We start from the raw sequence: 24,285 nt of genomic DNA, 5'->3' as shown, positions 1-24,285 counted from the left end.
TTCATCTTGGTTGCCATAGCCTCAACCCATTTAGATACGTAATCTACCACAACTAAAATATATTTGTATCCATAGGATGGAGGAAAATGGTCCATAAAATTGATTCTCCAAACATCAAAAACTTCTACGACTAAAATAGGAGATAGGGGCATCATATTTTTTTAGAAATGTTCTCCATCTGCTGACAGCGCAAGTACTCAAGGTAAAATTTATGTGCATTCTTAAACAATGTCGGTCAGTAAAATCCACTTTGTAACACTTTCGCGATCGTTCTCTTTGCACTGAAATATCTCCTGCATGCATGAGAGTGACAAAAGGTAAGTATACTTTGATGCACACTCTCAAAGACACAGCATCAAATCACTTGATCAGAGTAATGTTTGAATAATTCAAGTTCCTCCTATTGCCTAGCTATGCAACCCAAGAGGGGGGGTGAATTGGGTTTTTGAAAATTTAAAATTAATCTAGAACCACAAGGATTAAGTAATAAAAGGCAAATTAGTTGAAGTGAGTGATTTAAGAAAAGTGAAGATATTAGATGCAAGAGTGCAAGAAGAAACAAAAAATAAGATAGAGAATAAGTACGCACACTACAAACAACCAAGATTTATAGTGGTTCGATGCCAACCTTGCACCTACATCCACTCCCCAAGCTCCTATTTGAGAATTCAAATCCACTAAACCGTATTCCACAATAATACAATATCGGTACCTCTGACTCTAGCTATTTCAAGCTAGAACACTTATTTTTGGATACAAACCAATCTAATACAATCTAATTCAAGGTTCGGATCAACCTTTTCACATTTTGGAACCCTTCCAAAACTAAAGATTAACTAAAAAATAGAGTATAACGGTTAATCACATAGAAATACAAATGTAGCTCCTTTAATAAGCAAATAAAGCTTTAAATATACTTTACACAATAATGAAGAAGCTTTTCTGATTCTCCTCAAGGTTGTTGAAGATTTGAATAAGCTCTTGAGGGGTTGGTGAACTTAAAATGAAGCTTCTTTAACTTCAAGAAGGCTCTTTGCTTAGGACTGAAATGAATGCTTGAAAAACTTTATTTATTCCCTCCTTTAAGTACCTTTTATAGCTTCAAATGATGGTGGAGAGTGATTTGGATAGTTTTAGAGCCATTGGAGATCATTAAATGAGTATTAAATATGTCAAAATAAGCTGAAAAACTAGTCGTTATGGAGTTTTTCCATCGCAGAGGTCGACTCATAGGGTCGACTCATACACATAAGTCGACTCATGGGGTCGACTACTGTGGCACAGAATAGAAAATGATTATTCTATAATTTTGACATGCACAGCAACAGAGGTCGACTCATAGGATCAACTCATGCATAGGGGTCGACTCATGGGGTCGACTCAATTAGGTGTGCCAGCCAAAAAATAGTATGTCGTTCAGCCCCATTTGACATGAGTCGACTCATGGGGTCAACTCAATTTTATAAATATTATTTTTTTTTCAAAATATACATCCAAAAATTATGAAATTTCTTTCAATAGATCACAAATCTTCTGTTCTTACTCTTGAGGCTTTCGAATTAGAACTTGGTAAAATTATGATTTTGTCTCAGAAAAATAATAAATCTTTTTTCAAGCCAAAAATATTAGTAACCCCCTCAAATACTTTGTAATCATCAAAATCAATTCAAGAAGCAACAATCTCTCCTTTTTTGATGATGACAAAATACTTTAGCAAAAGCAGAGTATAACATATATAAAGTATTGAACATTAATTTCAAATTTATGAAGATGCATCACTTAAACATCATAGCCAGTTATTTGAATGAAATGCATCATGAGTAGTTTGAAGATCAATTTAAAATTTGCTTATAAGATCATTTGCTTTGACAATTTTGCTTATTGCTCTCGATTCTATTTCTCTATTGCTTATTGCTCGATCTCGATTTTTGATTCTCTACTCTCTTTTTGATAGCATCAATTAAGATTTTAAAGAATTTTAAAGAGAGAAAAAAAAGGATAACATAAAGGACATATTTTCTCTACTCCCTCTTTTTGATACCATATTTTATTTCTTTACTCCCCTTCTTTATTATTTATTTCTCTACTCTCCCTCACTATAGCAATTATAAAAGATATATCAATTTGCTCATTTAGAAGATATTGCTATTCATGATATTTCATCACACATATATGAGTCATTTTTCATATCTTACAATTAAAATATTTTAATTGATCCCATTCATAAACATTAATCTAAAGATATTTATTGAAATTCAAAGCATAAAAAATGTATATATCAAAATATGACTGAATACATTAAGTCAAAATACATAGATCATACAAAAATCATGGATAACAACTATCCAAGAGTCAATCAGCCAACAAAATACAAAGGCCATAAGATAGATCCTAGATAAAAAAAAAAAAAAGATTAACTATTCTAGATCTAATAGATATCATGGCTAGAGGGATCAGAATCTGAAGAGTCAGAGATATGATGAGGAGATGTAGGATCAAATCCATAGGTACGATCTTGACCACGTCTGCCTCAGCCACGGGTAGAAGTACCGGTACGAGTAGAGAGGCGAGAGGATCCTAGAGCTTGAGAAGCTACGGACTGTGCTAGAAGAGAAAGTCTGATGGTGTCCAATTGTTTCAAAGCTCTCGACATGGACTGCATCAAAGTATCAATCTGAGTAGAGACAGTCTCACTGGAGCCCCTGATCTCTCTCCTCAAAAAGTCAAATCCACTCTCTAAAACTCCTCAAAAAGTCAAATCCACTCTCTTGCAGCTGAAGGATGTACCATGCTCCCTGACTGTGGAACTGAAGCATGCCTCCTCACTAACTCTGAGGGACCAACCTCGTGATCAGACATGAACTGAATATCAGGAGATGCTCTGTGTTCACGAGGAGGTGAAGATGGTCTCTCCTCCTCTACTCTCTCCTCAGTTGGCTCCTCTACTCTTTCCTCGACACCCTTTGACCAACTGCCATCAGTCTTTGAAAAACCCATGCGATGCAGTGTGTGGCGATTGATGGTGTCAAAAAAAGACAACCTAGTAACTGCCTCCTCAAAATTGACTCCGAACCTCCTAAAGATCAGGGTGAGTGCCATACCATAAGGCAAGTGAGCCTTAGACCTGTTCAGAGTCTCTCTCATGGCCTCAAACATCAAAGCAGGAAGGTTCAAGGGGGTTTGGGTGATCACATGGTATATGATGCAAATATCCCTACCAGATAAGAGGTCATGTCTGCCACTCCTAGGGACAAACAGTTTGGTTACTATATGATGTAACAGCCTCATCTCAATAGAAAGAATTTTTGCTTCTAATTTATTCAAACTTCAGTAAAAGTTCTCCCTAAGATAACATTAATTCCTTCTTCTTTGATTGGGAGCTCCATATTAGTATAGTCTTCACAAGGTAAGTGCAGGATTTGTCCCAAATGCACTAGATCAAGAATAATATCAACACCTTTCACTGTAGATTTTACTGTTCTATTGCAATAACTCAAATTTAAGTAAAATTCTCTGACCAAATCAACATAAGTATTTTTCTTTAATAAACAGTAAAACTTCGATCCTTGATTTTTAATTTTTGATCCAATAGAGAACTCTTCTTTTCCAAAAAAAATAAAATTTATATTCTTCCCGGGTTCCACTTTTCGATCAGAGAGAGGTACCTTGTTTGGACTGATTGGAGACTGTGTAGAAGCTGAAGCAGGATCTAGAGCTAGGATTGGAGTAGGAGAGGGCTCGGCTGCTATTCTTTTTCTGCGCTCAGTCTCTTCCAACCCACGAACAGATTTTCTTCTCGTGGGAGCTTCATTTTGGGAGTCATTTGGACAAGAAGACTTGCAAGGAGTTTAGGAGACTAAATGAGGTAGAGAGGAAAGGATTCTAGTGAAAAAGCCAAGATTTTGAAGAGATGAAGCACCAATTTGGAGAAGAGAGGTAGAATTTAGGACAAGCTCAAACCATCCAAACGAGGAAGAAAGAGGAGAGAAAGTTGGTTCCTAAATGGGCGATTTAAAGGGTGAAAATTGGTGGGAAGAGAGATTTGAGAGAAATCTTCGATTTGAGGGAGAAGAGAGGGAGAGCTTTTGGTTTGGTGGGAGGAAAAAGAAGAAGGGTAAGAGTCAGCTCAATAAAAAATTTCCCAATAAAAGGAGAGTGCCCGAAGGGTTTTGTCAAAAATTACAAGTTTATCCTAGGGTCGATCTAGGGGGTCGACTCATGGCACAGAAAAATTTATAAGAATGATGAAAAAATTTGAAACTTTGAGAAAAAAGTGTCTACCTAGAGATTGACCATATGAAGTACAATTTTGAACTTTTAAGAGAAAAGAAGAGATGAGAATTGAGCTCAACAAATTTTGTTCAATAAATTTTTGGCATTAAGAACTTGGAATTAGAGAGATACTTAAGCTGATGGATCAAAGATTCCTAGTTCTCTTCTAATTTCATAAAATTTATCTTCACTTAAGGCCTCAGTCAATTGTTTCTCAGTACATACATAGTCAAGAATTATATTATTATTTTGAATATGTTCTCTTATGAAATGATGTCTAATTTCAATATATTTTGATCTAGAGTGCTGAATTGAATTTTTAGTTAGATTGATAGCACTAGTGTTATCACATCTTATGGGAGTTTTATTGAGTTTGATGCCAAAGTCCTCAAGTTATTACTTAATCCACAAGATTTGAGCACATCAACTTTCGGTTGTAATGTATTCGGCCTCGACGTAGACAGTGCCATCGAATTTTATTTCTTGCTAAACCAAGTGATTAAGTTAACTCCAAGAAATTGGCAAGTTTCACTAGTATTTTTTTATCTAATCTATATCCAGCAAAATTGGCATCTGAATATCCTATTAAGTCAATTGATGAGTTCTTAGAATACCATAGTTTTAGAGTTTGAGTACCATTTAAATATCTAAGGACTCCTTTAACTGTATTCAAGTGTGATTCTTTTGGATTTGATTGAAAGCGAGCACAAAGATATACACTAAACATAATATCTGGTCTACTAGTAGTTAAATACAATAGAGAACCAATCATGCCTCTATAAAATTTTAAGTCTATATTTTTACCTCCTTCATCCTTGTCAAGCTTACATGATGGGCTCATGGGTGTACCAATTGCTTTGGAACCCTCCATTCCAAATCTTTTGAGTAGTTCTCTTGTATATTTGCTTTGAGTGATGGAGATTCCTTCCTTTGTTTGTTTGATTTGGAGTCCGAGGAAGAATGTAAGTTCTCCCATCATGCTCATCTCGAACTCTCCTGCATGAGCTTAGCAAAATCTTGACAAAGAGTTTCATTAGTAGATCCAAAAATAATATCATCAACGTATATTTGTATAACTAAGATATCATCTTGATTTTTTTAATGAAAAGGTTGTGTCTATATTTTCTCTTGAAAAATTATTATTAAGCAAAAATTTACTTAGCCTTTCATACCAAGCCCTAGGTGCTTGTTTCAAACCATATAATGCTTTGTTTAATTTAAAAATATGATTAGAAAAAGCATGATTTTCAAAATGGAAGGTTGTTCTACATAAACTTCTTCAGCAATATATCCATTTAGAAAAGTACTTTTGACATCCATTTAGAATAACTTAAAATTCATAAAGCAAGCATATGCAAGTAAAAGTCTAATTGCTTCTAATCTAGCAATAGATGCAAAGGTCTCATCAAAATCAATTCTTTCTTCTTGATTATAACCCTTTGCAACCAATCTTGCTTTATTCCTAATTATATTTTCATGTTCATCCAGTTTATTTCTATATACCCATTTTGTGCCAATTACTGGATAATTTTTAGGTCTTGATACTAAAGTCCATACATTATTTCTTTCGAATTGATTAATTTTTCTTGCATTGCATTTATCCAATTATAATCTTTTTCAGTTTCATCTATAGTTTTAGGTTCAAAATAAAAAATAAATACAAAATGATTGTATGCATCTCTAAGAGAGGAACGAGTTCTTACTCCATGTGTAGGATCACCAATGATCAATTCTTTGGGATGATTGTGATCATACCTCCATTCTTTAAGTAGATCATTTGAGCTTGAGGTTGTTCTTGTTGTTCTTACCTTCATCCTCTTGTTTGTTTTCATGTTCTTTATCATTTTAAATTGTTGAGTCTTTTAGGGTGATCTCCTTCATCCTTCTATAAGAGGATCTACATCATCAATATCTTCATTCTTCTTTGAAGGAAGATCGTTAGTTTAATCAAAAATAACATGTATTGACTCCTCTACTACTAAAGTTTTTTTGTTGAAAACTCTAAAAACTTTGTTAGAAGAGGAGTAACCAAGAAAAATAGCTTCATCGGATTTTGCATCAAATTTTTTAGTCTTTCTTTACCATTATTCAAAACAAAACATCGGCAACCAAAAATATAAAAATATGCAATGTTTGATTTTCTTCCTTTTCAAAGCTTATAAGGGGTTTTTTTTAAAATTGATCTAATTAAAGCACGATTTAATATATAACATGCCGTGTTAATTGCTTTCACCCAAAAGTATCTTGGAAGATTGCTTTCACATAGTATGGTACGGGCCATTTCTTCAAGGATTCTATTTTTTCTTTCTACTACCCTATTTTGTTGGGGTGTCTTAGGTGCTGAAAAGTTATGGTCAATATCTTTTTCATCACAAAACTTTTCAAAATCTTAATTTTTAAATTCAGTTTCATGATCACTTTGAATATTTTGAATTGAAAAACTTTTTTCATTAGTGACTTTTCGATAAAATTTTGAGAACACATGAAAAATTTTATCCTTATGTGCCAAAAAGAAGACCCATGTAAAACGAGAGAAATCATCAATAATCATAAAGCCATATCATTTTTCACCTAGACTAGTAGTTCTAGTAGGTCCAAATAAATCTATGTGCAATAGTTCTAATGACCTAGAAGTTGAAACAATATTTTTAGATTTGAATGAGACTCTTGTTTGTTTACCTAATTGGCATGCATCACAAATTCTATCCTTTTCAAAATTTAATTTGGGTAAGTCGGTAACCAATTTTTTTTTAATAATTTTGAAAGTGAATGCATGCTAATATGTGTAAGCCTATGATGTCAAAGCCAACTAGTCTCATTAATCTTGGCATTCAAGGTTACTAGGCATTGCATATTTATTTTTAAAAAATTATTCAAATCTACCATATAGATATTACCATGTCTATGCCCAACAAATTTAATGCCTTCATCAATAGGACTAGTTACTATGCATAATGAAGATTCAAAAATGACTTTGTATCCTTTATCACAAAATTGACTGATACTTAATAGATTATATTTCAAACCATCTACTAATAAAATATTTTTAATATACTTGGAGGGAGTGATACCAATGTTATCTATATCGATGATCTTTTCTTTGTCATTATCTCCAAAGGTGACCATCTTTCCATCTTTAGCATCAAATGTGATGAATTGAGATTCATCACCAGTCATGTGTCTTGAGCATCCGCTATCAAGATACCATTTTTGATTTGTTCCTTGGGATGCAAGACACACCTACATACAAAAATCAAGTTTTGACTTTAGGTACCCAAGTTTTCTTGGTCCTCTTTGGTTAGTCACAATGGTTCCTTTTGGAACCCATATTTTTTTCATATTAGAATTTTCAGATTTGATAGAAAAACATGTATAGGATTTGTATCCTACTTTATCACATTTAAAGCAAGTAATATTTGAAAACTTGTTGCATGATGAGTTTTCAAAGATATTTTTCAGAAGTTTTTATTTCTTTAAAGGGTTATATCCAAGACTAGCTTTATCATAAATGACCTTTTGATTGTCAAGTATCATTTGAAGTTTATTTGAACTTAAAGTAAACTTTTCAACCATTGATTTTAACTTGACAATCTCATTTTTAAGTTCAGATTTTCTTGAAACAAGATTGATTTTTCATTTGAAATAATCTCATTTTTTTTAGTAAAGATTGATTCTTTGATTTCAATTCTTTATTTTTTACCCCCAGCTTCTTTAGTTCATCAATTAGATCATAAATACTTCATGAAGTTCTTCAAAGGTAAAGTCATTAGGAGTTTCAGTATTTATCTCATTTTCATATACCATAAGGCACAAGTTGGCTTGTTCATTTGAATCTTCTTCTTCGGAGCTTGACTCATCACTTCCGCTCCATGTAGCCATCATAGCCTTTTTTTTGTACTTCTTGGAACCCTTCTTAAGTTGTGGACATTCAAACTTAAAGTGTTTCGACTTCTTACATTCATAACAAATAAGAGGTTGCTCCTTATCCTTCTCTTTGCTATGTTCTCCTTTTGTAGGTGCTCTCTTCTTCATTACTTGTCTTCTTTTCTTCAAAAACTTCTTAAACTTTCTAGTAATAAGGGTCATTTCTTCATCCTGCTCTTCATTTTTCATATCATCGATTCCTCATCAAGTTAAGCATGGATTTGAGGGTGATTGTCCTCTTTTTTTGACATCTTCTTCTTGATGTTGTTTCATACTTAGCTCTATGTTATTAGCGATCCTAGAAGCTTCTCTAAGGGTAAGATATTCAGATCTTTGGCTTCTTGGATTGCAGTCACTTTGACCTCCCAAGTCCTTGGTAAAGACCTAAGAATCTTTCTCACGAGATCACTGTTAGAATAAGACTTATCAAGATTTTTAGATCATTAATAATATCAGTAAAATGAGTAATATTTCAGTTATTGATTCATCATGCTCCATTTTAAAGAGTTCATATTTATACACAAGCATGTTAATTTTTGATTCCTTCACTTGATTAGTTTCTTCATGAGTTACTTCTAATCTATCCTATATTTTCTTAGCTAACATGCATGTTGAAATACGATTGAATTCATTAGCATCGAGAGCATAATATAAAATATTCATGACTTTTGTATTAAGTTGAGCCATTTTCTTGTCAACCTCATCCCATTCTTTTTTGGATTTAGTTGATTCCACACCATCAATTATTTTAGTGGGTATGTGTGATCCATTTACTATGATACTCCACATATCATAGTCAAGTCTTGAATAAAGATTTTCATCCGAGCTTTTCAATGGGTATAATTTGACTCATTGAAAAATGGAGGTCGGTTTGTAGACTGCCCCTCGGCTAGTGGAGCACCAACTTGAGTTGCCATAAATCTTTAGCTCTTTGATGGTTAAATCAATGTAGGACTAGAGCACCAGACTCTGATACCACTTGTTGCCTAGCTATGCAACCCAAGAGGGGGGATTGAATTAGGTTTTTAAAAATTTAAAATTAATCTAGAACCACAAGGATTAAGTAATAAAAGGTAAGTTAGTTGAAGTGAATGATTTAAGTAAAATAAAGATATTAGATGCAAGAGTGTAAGAAGAAAAAGAAAATAAGATAGAGAACAAGTAAGCACACCACAAACAATCAAGATTTATAGTGGTTCGATGCCAATCTTGCACTTACATCCACTCCCCAAGCTTCTACTTGAGAATTCAAATCCACTAAATCGTATTCAACAAGAATACAATGTCGGTATCTCCGACTCTAGCTATCCCAAGCTAGAACACTTATTTTTTGGATACAAACCAATCCAATACAATCGATTCAAGATTCGAATCAACCTTTTCATGTTTTGGAATCCTTCCAAAATTAAAGATCAACTCAAAAATAGAGTATAACAGTTAATCACACAGAAATACAAATGTAGCTCCTTTAATGAGTAAATAAAGCTTTAAATACACTTTACATAATAATGAAAAAGTTTTTTTGATTCTCCTCAAGGTTGTTGAAGACTTGAATGAGCTCTTGAGGGGTTGGTGAACTTGAAATAAAAGCTTTTTTAACTTCAAAAAGGCTCTTTGCTTAGGACTGAAATGAATACTTGAAAAACTTTATTTATTCCTCCTTTAAGTGCCTTTTATAGCTTCAAATGATGGTGGAGAGTGATTGGGTTGTTTTAGAGCCATTGGAGATCATTAAATGAGTATTAAATACACCAAAATAAGCTGAAAAACTAGCCGTTACGAAATTTTTTCATCGTAGGGATCGACTCATAGGGTCAACTCATACACATGAGTCGACTCATAGGGTCGACTACTATGGTATAGAATAGAAAATAATTATTTTATAATTTTGACATGCACAGCAACAGAAGTCGACTCATAGGGTCGACTCATGCACAGAGATCGACTATGGGGTCGACTCAATTAGGTGTGTCAGAAAAAATAACGTGTCGTTCAGCCCCATTTATATGAGTCGACTCATGGGTCGACTCAATTTTATAAATATTATTTTTTTTCAAAATATATATCCAAAAATTATGAAATTTTCTCCAATAGATCACAAATCTTCTATTCTTGCTCTTGAGACTTTCGAATTAGGACTTGATAAAATTATGATTTTGCCTCTGAAAAATAATAAATCTTTTTTCAAACAAAAATATTAGTAATCCCCTCAAATACTTTGTAATCATCAAAATCCATTCAAGGAGCAACACCTCCCAATAATAATGTTTGACCAATGAGAAAAATCGATCCTTCTCCTGTTTTATCCAATGGAGAGGAACTTACCCTATTGCCAAATAGTTAATGATGTGGGCAAATCCTGAAATTTGGTTAGAAGTTGTGAAAATTGTTCATCAGAAAATTTCTCCTTAACTTCATCTATACTCATCATATGATCAATTAAGATTCTAAAAATATGATCAGCGACCACATTTTCAGAACCCCTCTTGTCTTGAATTTTTATATCAAATTCTTGAAGCAGAAGGATGCATCTGATCAATCATAGTTTAGTATCTTTCTTTGAGAGTAGATGTTTCAGAACTGCGTGATCAGAATACACTATAACCTTAGACCCTAACAGATATGAATAAAATTTATCAAGAGCGAATACACCACTAATAGCTCTTTTTTTATCTTGGTGTAGTTCAATTAGGCATCGGATAGAGTTTTGCTAGCATAACAGATCATATGTGACTCCTTATGGATTCTTTGACCTAAGACAGCCCCTATTGCAAAATCGAAAGCGTCACCCATGATTTCAAATGAGAAAGATCAATCAGGGGGTTTTATTATGGGTGCTGTTGTCAAAGCTATTCGTAATGTGTGGAATGCTTGTAGACATTCTTCACTAAAGATAAATGGTATGTCTTTGGCTAACAGATTGCACAAGGGTCTTGATATTTTGCTAAAATCTTTAATGAAACATCTGTAAAATCCAGCGTGATCTAGAAAGGATCGTATTTGTCGAATCAAAGTGGGAGGTGGTAGTTTTGAAATGACCTCAATTTTAGTTTTGTCTACCTCAATCTCCCTTTTAGAAATAATATGTCCCAATACGATTTCTTTTCAAACCATGAAATGCTTTTTTCCCAACTTAAAACATATTTGTTTCTATGCAATGCTTAAGAACTTTGGAGAGGTTATGAACACAATCTTCAAAGATGGTTCCAAATACGAAGAAATCATCCATGAAAACTTTGAGATATTTGTCCACCATATTTGAAAAAATGATCAAAATGCATCGTTGAAATGTAGCGGGTGCATTACAGAGCCTGAAAAGCATACGTCGAAAAGCGAAAGTGCCATAGAGGCAAGTGAAGGTGATTTTCTCTTGATCATCCAAAAATACAGATATCTGCTTGTACCTTGAATAACCATCTAGAAAATAAAAAAAATATTGATCCGCTAGCCGTTCTAGGATTTGGTCGATGAAGGATAATGAAAAATGATCCTTCTTTGTAACAGTATTTAGTTTCCTATAGTCATGCATACTCACCACCTAGATGGTGTGCCAGTGGAGAACAATTCACCTTCTTCATTCTCCACCACAGTAATACCTGATTTTTTAGATACTACTTGGATAGGGATGACCCATTTACTGTCAGATATGGGATAGATGATTCCAGCATCTAACCATTTTACCATCTCTTTCTTCACTACTTTCCGTATGTTTGGGTTCAGTCTCCTCTGCATGTCTCGATGGGGTTTGGCATCTGCCTCACAATGAATGTGGTGCATACAGATGGAGGGATCAATTCCTTTTAGATCAGTAATGGACTAGCCGATAGCCTCTTTGTTTTCCTTCAAAATACCAACCAATTGTGTTTCCTGATCCAGGGTCAAGTCTGATGCAATGATCACTGAGAGAGTGTCATTAGGTCCTAGGAATGCATACTTGAGTGTGGTTGGAAGTGGCTTTAATTCTAGTGCAGGTGGTAATTCTAATGATGGGACTGTGGGTGTATTGGCTAATGCGGACAATGGCTTGTACTTGATTGTCCAAGGGGGAGTAGTTTCAGTATTTGATGTATCAACTAGAATATTTACTTCTTTGCTACTTTTCTCCATATCATAGTCATCCACTCCAAAGTGTGTCAAGTGGGTGTCTCAAGAATCATGTGCAAAAATTGTTGATGTTACTTCCTCTATGATGTCCTCGAATATATTTATCTCGAAACAACTATCAGTTGATGGTCCCTGGGATGCATTGAACACATTCAGTCTCAGTTTCTTATTCCAAATGAAACGTCCATGACTCCTGTCCTACAATTGATGTACGCATTTGCCCTAGCTTGGAAGGGTCTGCCTAAGATAATGGAATTTATTTAGATTGTCACTCAGTCTATGTCAAGGACTAAAAAATCAACTGAAAAATAGAAATCTATCTTGACCAAAATATCTTTGATCATCCCTGTGGTGTCTTAATTGATCTATCAGCTAACTGTAAAGTGACGACGTGGGTTTCAATTCTTCAACCCAAAAAGTTTATAAACTGAGCTAGATAAAAGGTTCACACTGGCTCCTAGGTCTAGGAGAGCTTGTTTGATGTGAAAGTCTCCTATAATGTAAGAAATGATAGGGGTACCTGGATCTTTAAGCTTTGGAGGGGTAGCATGCTGGAATACAGAGTTAGCTTGTTCGATAAGACATACTTTCTTCAAGAGTTATGATCGAAATTTACGTTTCTGAGTGCATAATTTCTTCAAAAATTTTACGTAAGCTGGGACCTATTTGATTATGTCTAGAAGGGAGAGATTAATTTGGACTTGCTTAAATAATTCTAACATCTCATCAAGTCTTATCTCTTCTTATCCGCAGGAATAGAGGCTTTTAGGGCACTCAAAAATGGGGCTATAGGTAAGTAAGGTGATTCTAGTGCAGTTGGTTCATTCTCTACTTTTGGATCTCCTTGTTCTTGGATGATTCGAGCTTGGTCAGAGGTCTAGGGTCAATCTCATTGGTTTTACTCATGTGTTCAATGACTTCCCACTTTTGAAAGTCATGATTGATTTGGCGTGTTCAGAAAAGGTATCTGGAGTATTAGAGCTCTCAACCATGAATACCTTCTCAGATTACTCTCAGGTTAGCTAGATAATTTTCTCCTTCCCTCCTACTGACTGCAGTTGCTAGTTGACCTATTTGGGTCTCTAACCTAGCAATGGATTGCGTGTGGGAGTTAAGGGTCTGGGTGTTGACTTCTAATCGTTCTAGCACCTATTTGTGTGCTGAGCTATGACCAGTAGTAGACGGTTAAGGAGCATTTTGAAACTGGTGATATGGTCCATGCCTATATGTCAGGTCCTGATAGTTAGGTCTAGGTACAATGGGACCAACCACTGGCTGTGATCTCCAGAAAAAATTTGGGTGGTTTCTCTGACCAGAGTTATAAGTGTTCGAATATGGATCATTTTCTGATCTACGAGCTTGTTGGATTTGAGCTTGCTGGACCTATTCATGCACAAATCAGAAAATTGATGTGCGGTTGGACATTCACTAATAAAATGGGTCGGGCTTGCACACAATGCACAAACATCTTAGACAGGGTTAGATAGAGTCAAAGAGTGTCCAGTATTCAGAAGATGGTCTAATTTTTGAGACAACTCATCTACCTTACTATGGATATCCATAATATTTTCAATCTGATAATTCTACCTCTTTTCTGTTGAGATATGGGTTGTTCTCTAGAGATGGAAGACATGTGATGCAGGGAGTTCTCACTAAGTATTTCAAAGAGCTACCAAGCCTCATCCTCACTCTTTAGTATGAATGTCCCACCACACGATGTATCGATCATTTATTGGTGTTTCTCCGATAAACCATCGTAGAAACACTGAACAAGTTGCCATTTGGGGAAGCATAGTAGGGACATTTACGAATAAGGTCTCTTAACCTTTCTCATATCTCATAAAAAAGTTCACCATGTAATTGGGAAAAACTAGTGATGGCTTTTCTAATTTGATTTATTTTTTTAATTAGAAATATTTCTTGAGGAATTATCTTTGAAGATGGTCCTAAGTTGAAATGGTTATGAAATCTAGGGAGTTTAACCAATGCTTGACTTTGTTCTTAAGTGAAAAAGAGAACAGTTTCAACCTGAGGGCATCATGAAGAAGTTTTAGATTTTTACTGTGGAGCATATCTCAAAAAATTCATCCAAGTATTTATACGGATCCTCATTCGTCAATCCATAGAATAATGGTAGCATTTGAATAATGCTAGAGTTGATTTCGTATTGTGCTACCTCCATAGGAGGAGGCTGGATACATGGTGAGTAGGTGTAAGAAGAGGGAGTAAAATACTCCCTCAATTATCATGATGGGTCAGTCTCTTGTTTTGGATCTATGGTTTTGATTTGATTTATTCGAATCATTCTTTCTAGCTCTAGGTCTAATGGGTATAAATCAGGTTGTAATGATAGTGTCCTAGCATGCACCCAAAAGATCTTATTGGTTTTAATTTCAGTATTTTTTTTGAAAAAGAAGATGAGAAAAGGAGGGGGAGAGAAAAGAGTTTTAAAGAAGAGAATCTAAAGAGTTCTAAGACTAAGAAGAAAGAGAAGAATTAATTAGGTTTGATATTTTTAGTTAACAATCATGTGGTTCAATCAATTCTAAGTATGGGTTACCCTAGATCTAGACAGCTCCTAACTACTAAGGTCACCTTCAAGCACTCCAAATAGTAGACTAGCCACTCAATGGCCAGGTAAGTGTAAGGTTGGTGGAGATCCCCCCATTACTTTTCTTAGACACCAACTACGTTGACCAGGTAAGTGAATGAACCAATTAATGAACCACCTTCCTTCAGGACTAATCTCTGAACCACTTTTCTAGACATCAGTTATACTGACTAACCTGAATCCGATCTAACTTTTAGGATTTCTTGTCCTACTAAGCTCGACGATCCTTAGAGGTCAACATCTAATCAATTTTAAATTAGAGGTTTAGGTCAATGCAATTGCGAGATGGTGGTTTGTGGGCAAGAAAGGGTGATGAAATCTTCATCTTATGTTGATTAAGGTTTTGCCCTTAAGATTTTTTATGAAATATGCAATGCAAAAAAAAAATCCAAACATATTAAGTAACTTTTAAGATTTAATTAGTTTATTTATATTAGTCAAGTATTATGTGGTGTCTTTGTATTCTTTTATATTATGTTATCTTTAAGCAAGAAGGAATAAGAGGTAAGTTTTAAATTAGATTAATTAGGTATGAGAAGATCTAGTAAATCTAATTAAATAGAAAGTAAATAATGCTAAGATTAAAAGACAAGAGGTAGCCTATAAATAAAGCAACAAATCAAATCTACTTTTAAGATAATAAATTATTTTAAGCTATGAAAAGCAGTAAATCACTCGGTTATAGAAAGTAAAAAATTTTTCTATAAATACAAATAAAGTAATCTAGCTAGAGAGCAGTAAATCTATCAAATATGAAAAGTAATATAAGACAAAAATTTTAAAAAGAGTAAATAGAAGATAATTTAGTCATTAAAGTAAATTAATTAATAATAAAAAGTAAATTATCAATTAGCAAAATAATGTGTGAAAAGAAAGAGTGCAAGGGAAGGAAATAATCAACTAAAAATATAAAGTAGTAAAACATATAAGGCAGTTAAGCAATCTAAAGAAGAAATAAAAATCTAAAAAGTAGTAAAATATTTTTTTGATTATTTTATAAATTTTTTTTTAATTTTTTTTAAAAAATCACGTCAAGATCTCCGACAATGGTGCCAAAATTTATTCATATCGTAGCACACCAAAATTAATCCTACTCACTACTATGTAGATAGGTGAGTCGAATCGTATCCACAGGGATCTTAGTTGATTATTTCAAAAATATAAAAAAAAAATAGATTGTAAGAAACTAAGAAAAAAGCATGAAAATTATAATAAAATTACTTTTCATTAATCAAATAAAGAAGTGTACATAAAGAAAAAAAATAAAATTACGATACAAGAAACTAAATCAAGTTGATCTTCTTGCTGCGTCCGATGGTGGATGTGTCTCCTTGAATCCTTCGTCTTCCTACGTGCAGACAGTAGCAGGATGGCTGAAAGGCTTGGTCTAGGAACCCCAAAGAAGAAAGGTTGATGGAAGCGGGTATGTAGAAGAGAAAGGGTAGGGCACTAAGATTAAGACCTCTCCTAGATTTGATGGGATGTGAAAAAAAGATCTGTAGAGGAATATGATATTGTGCTAGGGTTAGTACCTCCCCTAGACTTATGGAGAAGAGGAATAGGGGGAGAAAAAGAGAGAAGCTTGAAGAGAACTTAGGGTTGGCTTGATTGAAGAAGATGAAGGTCTTGAGATTCTATTTATAGAGTGGAGAGGCTAGAATTTCTTGAAAAAAGAGGTGGGAGTGTGAATAAGGACCTTTGGATCTTCATATTGATTCTTCTCAGTTGATCTTTAAGTCGTGTTCACACTCGAATGGGAGCTGGTTGCCTGGTTCACTTAAGTCTGATTCAATTTGAGTCTAATTTGAGTCATATGAATTCAAACTCCTAATTACCTACAAACTAGACTAGAGAGCATCAAATTTTAATAAAATAATATCAATTATTACAATATTTAGTACCTCTAGTAACTTAAATTAAGTATTCATCAACCCCCTTCTCCTTCACACACCTTTTCTCCCTTCCACACCCTTGTTCTTCCTTCTAGATCAGATCTAGAGAGGCCTTAGAGAGAGAAAGAAAATCAAGAAAAGGTTTCTTGATTTTTCTTGGTAGTTAGGATCAATCCCCAAGATCCTATATAGGGCTGCTTCAAGTGATATAAGTAAAGTGGCCTGATCCAAGCGAAGAACGAAGCCTGCATGGGAGCTAGCACCTCTGGAGTTTTAGAGTTATAATTAAAACATCTTTGTATGGATACCAGCAGAGGTCGGATGCTTGCACAGCTCCACAGCAACCCCAAATATCTACAGGATCCGATCTGAGGAAAGAGAAAGGAAAAGCTATCAGGTATAATTTCTTTCTTTCTATTTTAATTTCAGATCTAATTTATAAATTTATTTATATATGTTAGATGATTCTAGGGTTGATTATAATTTAGAATTAGTATGTTTAAATTAGATTAAAAATTTTAAAATCTACTTCCATTGTGGTTGCTGTAATCGTATCAATCAATGCACACGAATCATCCTGTTTTCTAACAATATAACCTGTAACTAATTAAGCCATAAACTGATGGATCCCCTATCTTAGCAATTCCAAGCCTTAGAACCCCTTTTCCCTGGCCTCTCCTCCTTCCATCTGCTACTCATCTCTTCAGCTTGGTGGCCCAACTTTGCTACTAAGTCAGATGCTTGATCGAACTAAGGCTTTGGAGTCCTATCCATTTGATCATTACTTTCCCTCTTTCTCCCCTTCTTAATCTATCAATAACCTAGCCTCTTTCCTTAGAATACCTAAATTTTGGCGGCTGCAGCTGCAAGCAACCAACTGACTTTACTACTTGCTAATGGACATGACTCAAGGTAGAGGATACCAATCAGATCAAATTGAGTTATATGGGTTAGGTCAAATGTGAGCCAGGTTAGAAAATTTCAAGCCTGAAGTTGATCTATTTATTAAACAAATTAGGATTTGAAACCTGAATAAACAAATCAGGATTTGAAAGCTGAACGTGCCATGTTTAGTAAACAAGTAACATGATTTGACCTTCTTAAACTGTTTAATAAACAAATAACATGCTTAACCTATCATCCCACTAATCCATTATCTTGTATAACCTCTATAACATACTAACCTATTAACCTGTATAAACAGGCAACCTACTAACTTGCTTCATCCAATTTAACTTGATTATTAAATAAGTTAAGTGGGTCAAGGGGCTAGAACCTAAACCTGACTTGATAATTAAATAGTTTAAATAGGTTGGGCAGATAGGTTGTGCCATATTTTGCCAGCCCTCATTGGCAGTGTTGAGAAAAATATCTCGAATTTGACCCACAGGAGCGTAAACGCAGATGCAGAGAAGCCTAGCTCAAAGAGTATGTCGCAAGGAGCTCGGACACGTGGAGCAACAAGGCATGCAGCACACAGACCAAAGAGGCCCGCAGTGCGTAGGCCAGAAGATAGTAGGAAACTGGGCCCAGGCCCACTAGTGTGCGGCCCAGCAGCAGGCTCGGCCCAGGCATGTGCGAGGCATGGGCCAGCCATAAATATGCGAGCGGGCACAAGTCGGCCGTGGGCATGCGTAGGCCAACCCAGCAGACACACAAGCGCTGCCATCTTCACAGTGCATGGACCGACGGTCCATGGAAGGCTGCATGAACCAACAGACCATTTTTTAGGGGTTTCACACGATCCATGGTGGACCAATGCCATTTTTCACCTGGTTTCTCATGGTCCATGGAGGTTTATATGGATCGATGCGCGATCAGATGGCTTGCGGGTGTTGTGATCTTGATCGGATGGCTTAGAGTCTTGATCAGATGTGATCAGGCATGCAAATGCACAATCAAACAGCTAGAAAAGATGTGCGGTGCTGATCGGTTGATCCAGACGCATCTGGAGTTCGATAGGAGTATTTCTCCGATCTATATTGGGTTTTTAGGGCTTTAAGAGGCCCTGTGGCAACAGAACCGAGAGAGGCTAGCAGAGAAAGCCATGAGGGTTCTTGGTAGCTATCAGGAGAGTGTCCAATGAGTGCCAAGGGTGTACAGCAGGCAGAGCATCGAGGTAGAGTAGAGCGTCAGGCAGAGCAGCTGCAGAGGCAAAGTTGTCTAGGGGTGTCGAGGATTCTGGTATTGGCAAGCCTGTGAGAAGATCTCCTTGAGGGATTTGTGAGAGTTTTTGTGAGAGTAGCTTCTAGTTAAGAGAGGTTTGTATATAAGAGTTAAGAGTATGAGGATCTCCTCTTGTACTTATTTTCTCTTTTATAGTGAAGCTTGCATGCCCTGTGAAAATAGCACTTAGGCTATTCCACATACTTGATTGTGTGTTTCTATTTTTATTTATTCTTTTTTTTTATCGTAATGGGTGGTACCGGATTTACAACAAGTTGTATCAGAGTAAGTGATATCACAACAATTGGTATCAGAGCCGGGTTGGTACCAGGTGAAAGTTGCTGCAGTGGTGATCAAGATTAAAGATGGAGAAGACTGGTGCAATCAAAGTGGAGATCTACTATGAAGAGTTGATCGATGCTCTCTTATGCAAGGAGCTGTCTACATAAAGGATGCCAGCAGGAGCCCAGTGCGAGATGGAGCTCCAAATAGAGATGGATCAGGCACAGGACAGGAGACTCGGGAGGATAATATGTGATGTCACCATGAGACTATTCCGAGCAGATCTCAGGTCAGGAGGTGCACAGCATATGATGTAGATAGGATTGAGTGGCCTGGCTCAACTCCTATGTTTACCCATCCATGAGTACCAGGCACTTATGTTAGGGCATGAGGACGAGGAGATCCAAAAGCTCTCAAAATCAGATGGAGGTCGAATGTTGAGTCGAGGTGAAGATTGTTGAGAAAAATATCTCAAATTCAATCCACACGAGCAAAAATCTAGATACGGAGAAGCCCAGCTCGAAGAGCACGTCACGACTAGCCTAGAGATATGGAGCAGTGGGGCATGCAGTGCACAGACCAGCGGACCCATAGAACGCAGGCCAGAAGACAGCAGGAAATGAGGTCCAGGCCCGCGAGCATGCGGCCCAGCAGCAGGCTCGATCTAGGCACACGCGGGCATGCGAGCTAGACACACACGGGCGTGGGCCCAGTGGGCACATGCAGGACAACCGTGGGCCTGCAGCCCAATGCGGGCACGTGCGAGCATGCATGGGCCAGCCCAGCGGATGGTGGGCATTGCCCTCTTCATGCGATCCACACATGGTGTGTGGACTGACAGTCCATAGAAGGCTGCATGGACCAACAAATCATTTTTTAGGGGTTTCACGTGGTCCATAATGGACCGGCATCGTTTCCCACCTGATTTCTCCCAATCCATGGATGTTTATGTGGATCGATGCATGATTGGATGGCTTATAGGTGTTGTGGTCTTGATCAGATGGCTTGGAGGCTTGATTGGGTGTGATCAGGTGCACAGATGCACGATCAGATGATCAGGAAAGACGTGCGGTGCTGATCGGATGGTCCAGATGCATCTAGAGTTGATCAAGAGTATTTCTCTATCTGTGTTAGATTTTTAGGGCTTTAAGAGGCCTTGTGGCAACAGAACTGAGAAAGGCTAGCAGAGAAAGCCATGAGGGCCTTGGTAGCCGTCAGGAGAGTGTCCAGTGAGCATCAAGGGTGTGCGGCAGGCAGAGCATATGTAAGCAGAGCATCGAGGCGGAGTAGAGCGTCAGACAAAGCAAATGCAGAGATATGGTGTAGCGGTTTGCTCCACAGAAAGTGTCTAGGGGCATCGAGGATTCTGGTACTGATAAGTCTGTGAGAGGGTCTCCTTGAGGGATTTGTGAGAGCTTTTGTCAGGATAGCTTTTAATTAGAAAAGATTTGTATATAAGAGTTAAAAGTGTGAGGATCTCCTCTTATACTTGTTTTCTCTTTCATAGTGAAGTTTGCATGTCCATGGAAGTAGCACTTGGCCTATTCTACGTACTTGATTGTGTGTTTCTATTTTTATTTCTTCTTTCTTTCTCATAATGGATGGTACCGGATCCACAATAAGTAGTATTAGAGCAAGTGATATCACAATAAGCAGTTATGCAAATCAAGGAGCTCAATTAGACATCGACCTTTCTCTCCTCATCCTCCTTTTCTTCTATTACTTTCATATCACCTCACTACCACCACATCTAGTTAGTGGGTAAGATATTTGAGCTAAGGACTCGATGCGACACCGGATCCGATCTCCATCTAATTAATACTAGATTTGATTCAATTTTTTCATTCTCTAATCCAATACCAATCCACTAAATTTATCCTATTACCTCCTACTACCAGCCAATCTTTGTTTGATCTTGTTAGATCCTACCATCTGTAGTCCTTTTTGTACTATTTTTGTCTAAATTGGACATTTATCTCTTGATCCAATTAGTTATCACTCAGATCTAAATGACTTTAGGTCATTCGGTGCTTCCACTAGTTTGATTTTATCCCTTATCCCTCATCCTTATTCTCTCCCTAACCCTATGATCTTAAATTTTGTAGGGGTGCATCATCCAAAAAGGAAGCCATCTAGCATGGGTTCTACATTCGAGTCCTTGGATCGCACTAAAAAATATAATCCCTTCATTTAATTAATTTTGATAGATTAATTTGGATTATAAATGTTAGGGAAAAAGGAAGAGTCAGGATCAAATTCTTTGGATGGATGGATACCTTAATTACGATAACCATTATTGTTAGATGTTGTAGTAATTGATTAAGTTAGGTTGGGTTTGGGGTGTGACCCCAAATCTTGGCTACTGGTTAATAGATTTATGGTTGCAATCGTTAATTTGGAAGGGTTCTAAGTTATGAACCTCAAGTGTGTCAACAAATCTAGGGACCTTTCATATGTCCAAGATTTATGTGAAATTTATAGTTATTTTAGATCTTCTCAAGAAGCCTAATTATTGGTATATTTTATCTAAATTGTGTGTAGTATTTTTGAAGAATTTTCTATGTCGTATAACTCAATCTATAAGTATCTTTACACTCTAGGGTTTTATAGATGCATTTATGTTTGTTTGTAAAATTGATTTTATATCCAGTATCTTAGTCAATATGTTTATATTCTGTACCTATATCTTGTACAAAGTTATTTTGATTTTTTGATTCATAACTTTCTTATTCTCAATTGCATTAATATGATTAAATTATATTAAGGAGCAAATTAGACCATGGATGAAAGTGATCATTGATTTCATCCTGAAATTCTGTCTATGCTAATGTTAATGAAGCTTCAAATTTGCTAGTACCTATGTATTCAAGCCTTCTTCTACTGAGACAGGATAGAGAGGGAGATCCCAAGTCTATAGTAAGGTCAGATGACTGCATAGGCATCCTAACCAGTATGTAAATTGGAAAGAGGTGTGAGTGATAGTAGATCCTACTACTGTGAACTTCAAGGACTTCTACTATTAAGGTGCTGCATTCTTGGACCTTCGCTGTGGAGCTAGGAACTAGCAAGTAGCAATAAGTATAAATGAAAGTAATTGAAAGATGAGAAGAAAATATAAAACAATCGATGATTGTTTGATCAATAAAGGGTCTCTTTCATAGAATTACATCTTCATATTTTATACGTGACATCTATAACTGCTACACAACTATTTTCTTTTAATGTTGGCATTTATCACTTAGTTGACAACTACAAACTTACCTACCTTGTTTTGATGGTTGGTACTCCATCTTACTTGCTCATCTTACTTTTTATGATCAGTCATGTCAATAACAGCTCCATATTTTTCTTGCACGTCCTTGGTTTATGCTTGGATAATGTCCTAAGGTTGTCAAACTTGATCAGCCATTATTCTCCAAATAGGTCACTTTCACAATCAACCTATATTTGTGGCCCTTGTTGCTCGGCCTGTATCTTAGAGGACCACTCACTGGTTGGCTTTCTTATACCAAGATTTTTGATCATTTTCTAGACTCAGACTATACGATGTTGCCATAATTTAGCTAGCCTCTAGTCTTCTACCACCAGTTGGAGTATGATGTAAATACTACGGCATATACCACCACTACAAAATTTTGAACTCTTTAGACACATCAAGAGCCACTATATGATCAAGCCTAGCCATGTTTTAAAGTTCCCAGGGGGTTGCTCATGTAATAGTGCTTTTGTACAAATTATTTAAGTTTAGCATGAATCTCACAGTAGGATTAATTTCAGCATGCATCATCCAAGCTTCCCCTTTGCCTTTTAAGGACTCCCTAAGGTGGATATAGGTTCCATTTGGAGTTTATTCTATCAATTCATTTTCTATACCTTTGAGGAAAGATGGTAATAACGACTTGATTTTATCATATCATGTAGATTATGGATGCTAGAAAAGATAAGTGTGTTTAAAATGGTTGGCTAAAAAGAATATTTCCATAGAAGAGAGATCCTTTAGATGAAAGAGTGGAACCTTAGAATTCTCTCCCTCTCTCCCTTGTTCTCTCTTATCCCTTGTTCTCTACCACTTCTTTGACCAATACCGGTGACAATGGAAATCCAGTGATGTCGAAGTACTTTAATGATGTGGTTAGTGACGTGAGGAAGCGTTACATGGTAAACTTCCATGTCTTCTCTATTGTTTATAGTGAGAGAAAAGAAAGGAGAGTAAAAAGGCAAGGAATAGAATGAGAGAAGAGGGTTCTACAATTGTGCAATGCCAACGAACCTAATTAAGGACCATAAATTTCCTAAGAGAGTATTCTCAAGTCCAAATGAGTGATACAAATCAAAATATATAATTGCCTAGTATATTTTAGGGCATGCTTAGTTAGAGGAATTAGACTTTTGAATGGGAATAGGAATGATGTGAATCCCATGGCAACCATTTGAGTGGGGGGAGCCTTATTTTTATTCTGATTCTAGGAGAACAAGAATGTCCAAATCCCTCCAAATTCAATCTCTACTCTCCCCTAGGATTCAAATTCTATTTTGATTGCGATTCTACAAACTAAACATTTCAGAAGAGATGGCCATTCTGATTCCCATTCAATCTATGTCAATTTTGGTTTTGATTCTAATTACGAACCAAATTAACATGCATGCCCTTATTATAATGGATCTCTTGCTCCCACAGTATATTCCTAATTCTGAATGAACCATATAAAATCTTAATTGCTTTGCTTGATTATAATTATATTAGGTTTCATTATTTTATTTAGCTATTTCAAGAATTACAATATATTAAGTATAACCATGACTTTGTTTGGTATATTTTTTTTCTCTCAGTGAAGAAAGCAATTACTAAACCAAGAGATATGCTAAAGATGTTTTTGAGTAAAAATATGAAAAATGATTTTGAAGTCATTAGTAATCTATGGTACTAGACTAAAAAATTTGCACTATAGTAGGAGTTATTTGACATTGTTTATTATTTAAAATTCAAGCTGCAAACTTCCATTTAAATTGCACCAAATCATTCATCATGTACAG

This window comes from Elaeis guineensis, chromosome 3 (assembly GCF_000442705.2).
Source record: "Elaeis guineensis isolate ETL-2024a chromosome 3, EG11, whole genome shotgun sequence".
Taxonomy (NCBI): Eukaryota; Viridiplantae; Streptophyta; class Magnoliopsida; order Arecales; family Arecaceae; genus Elaeis; species Elaeis guineensis.
Note: the sequence above shows the minus strand (reverse complement) of the source record.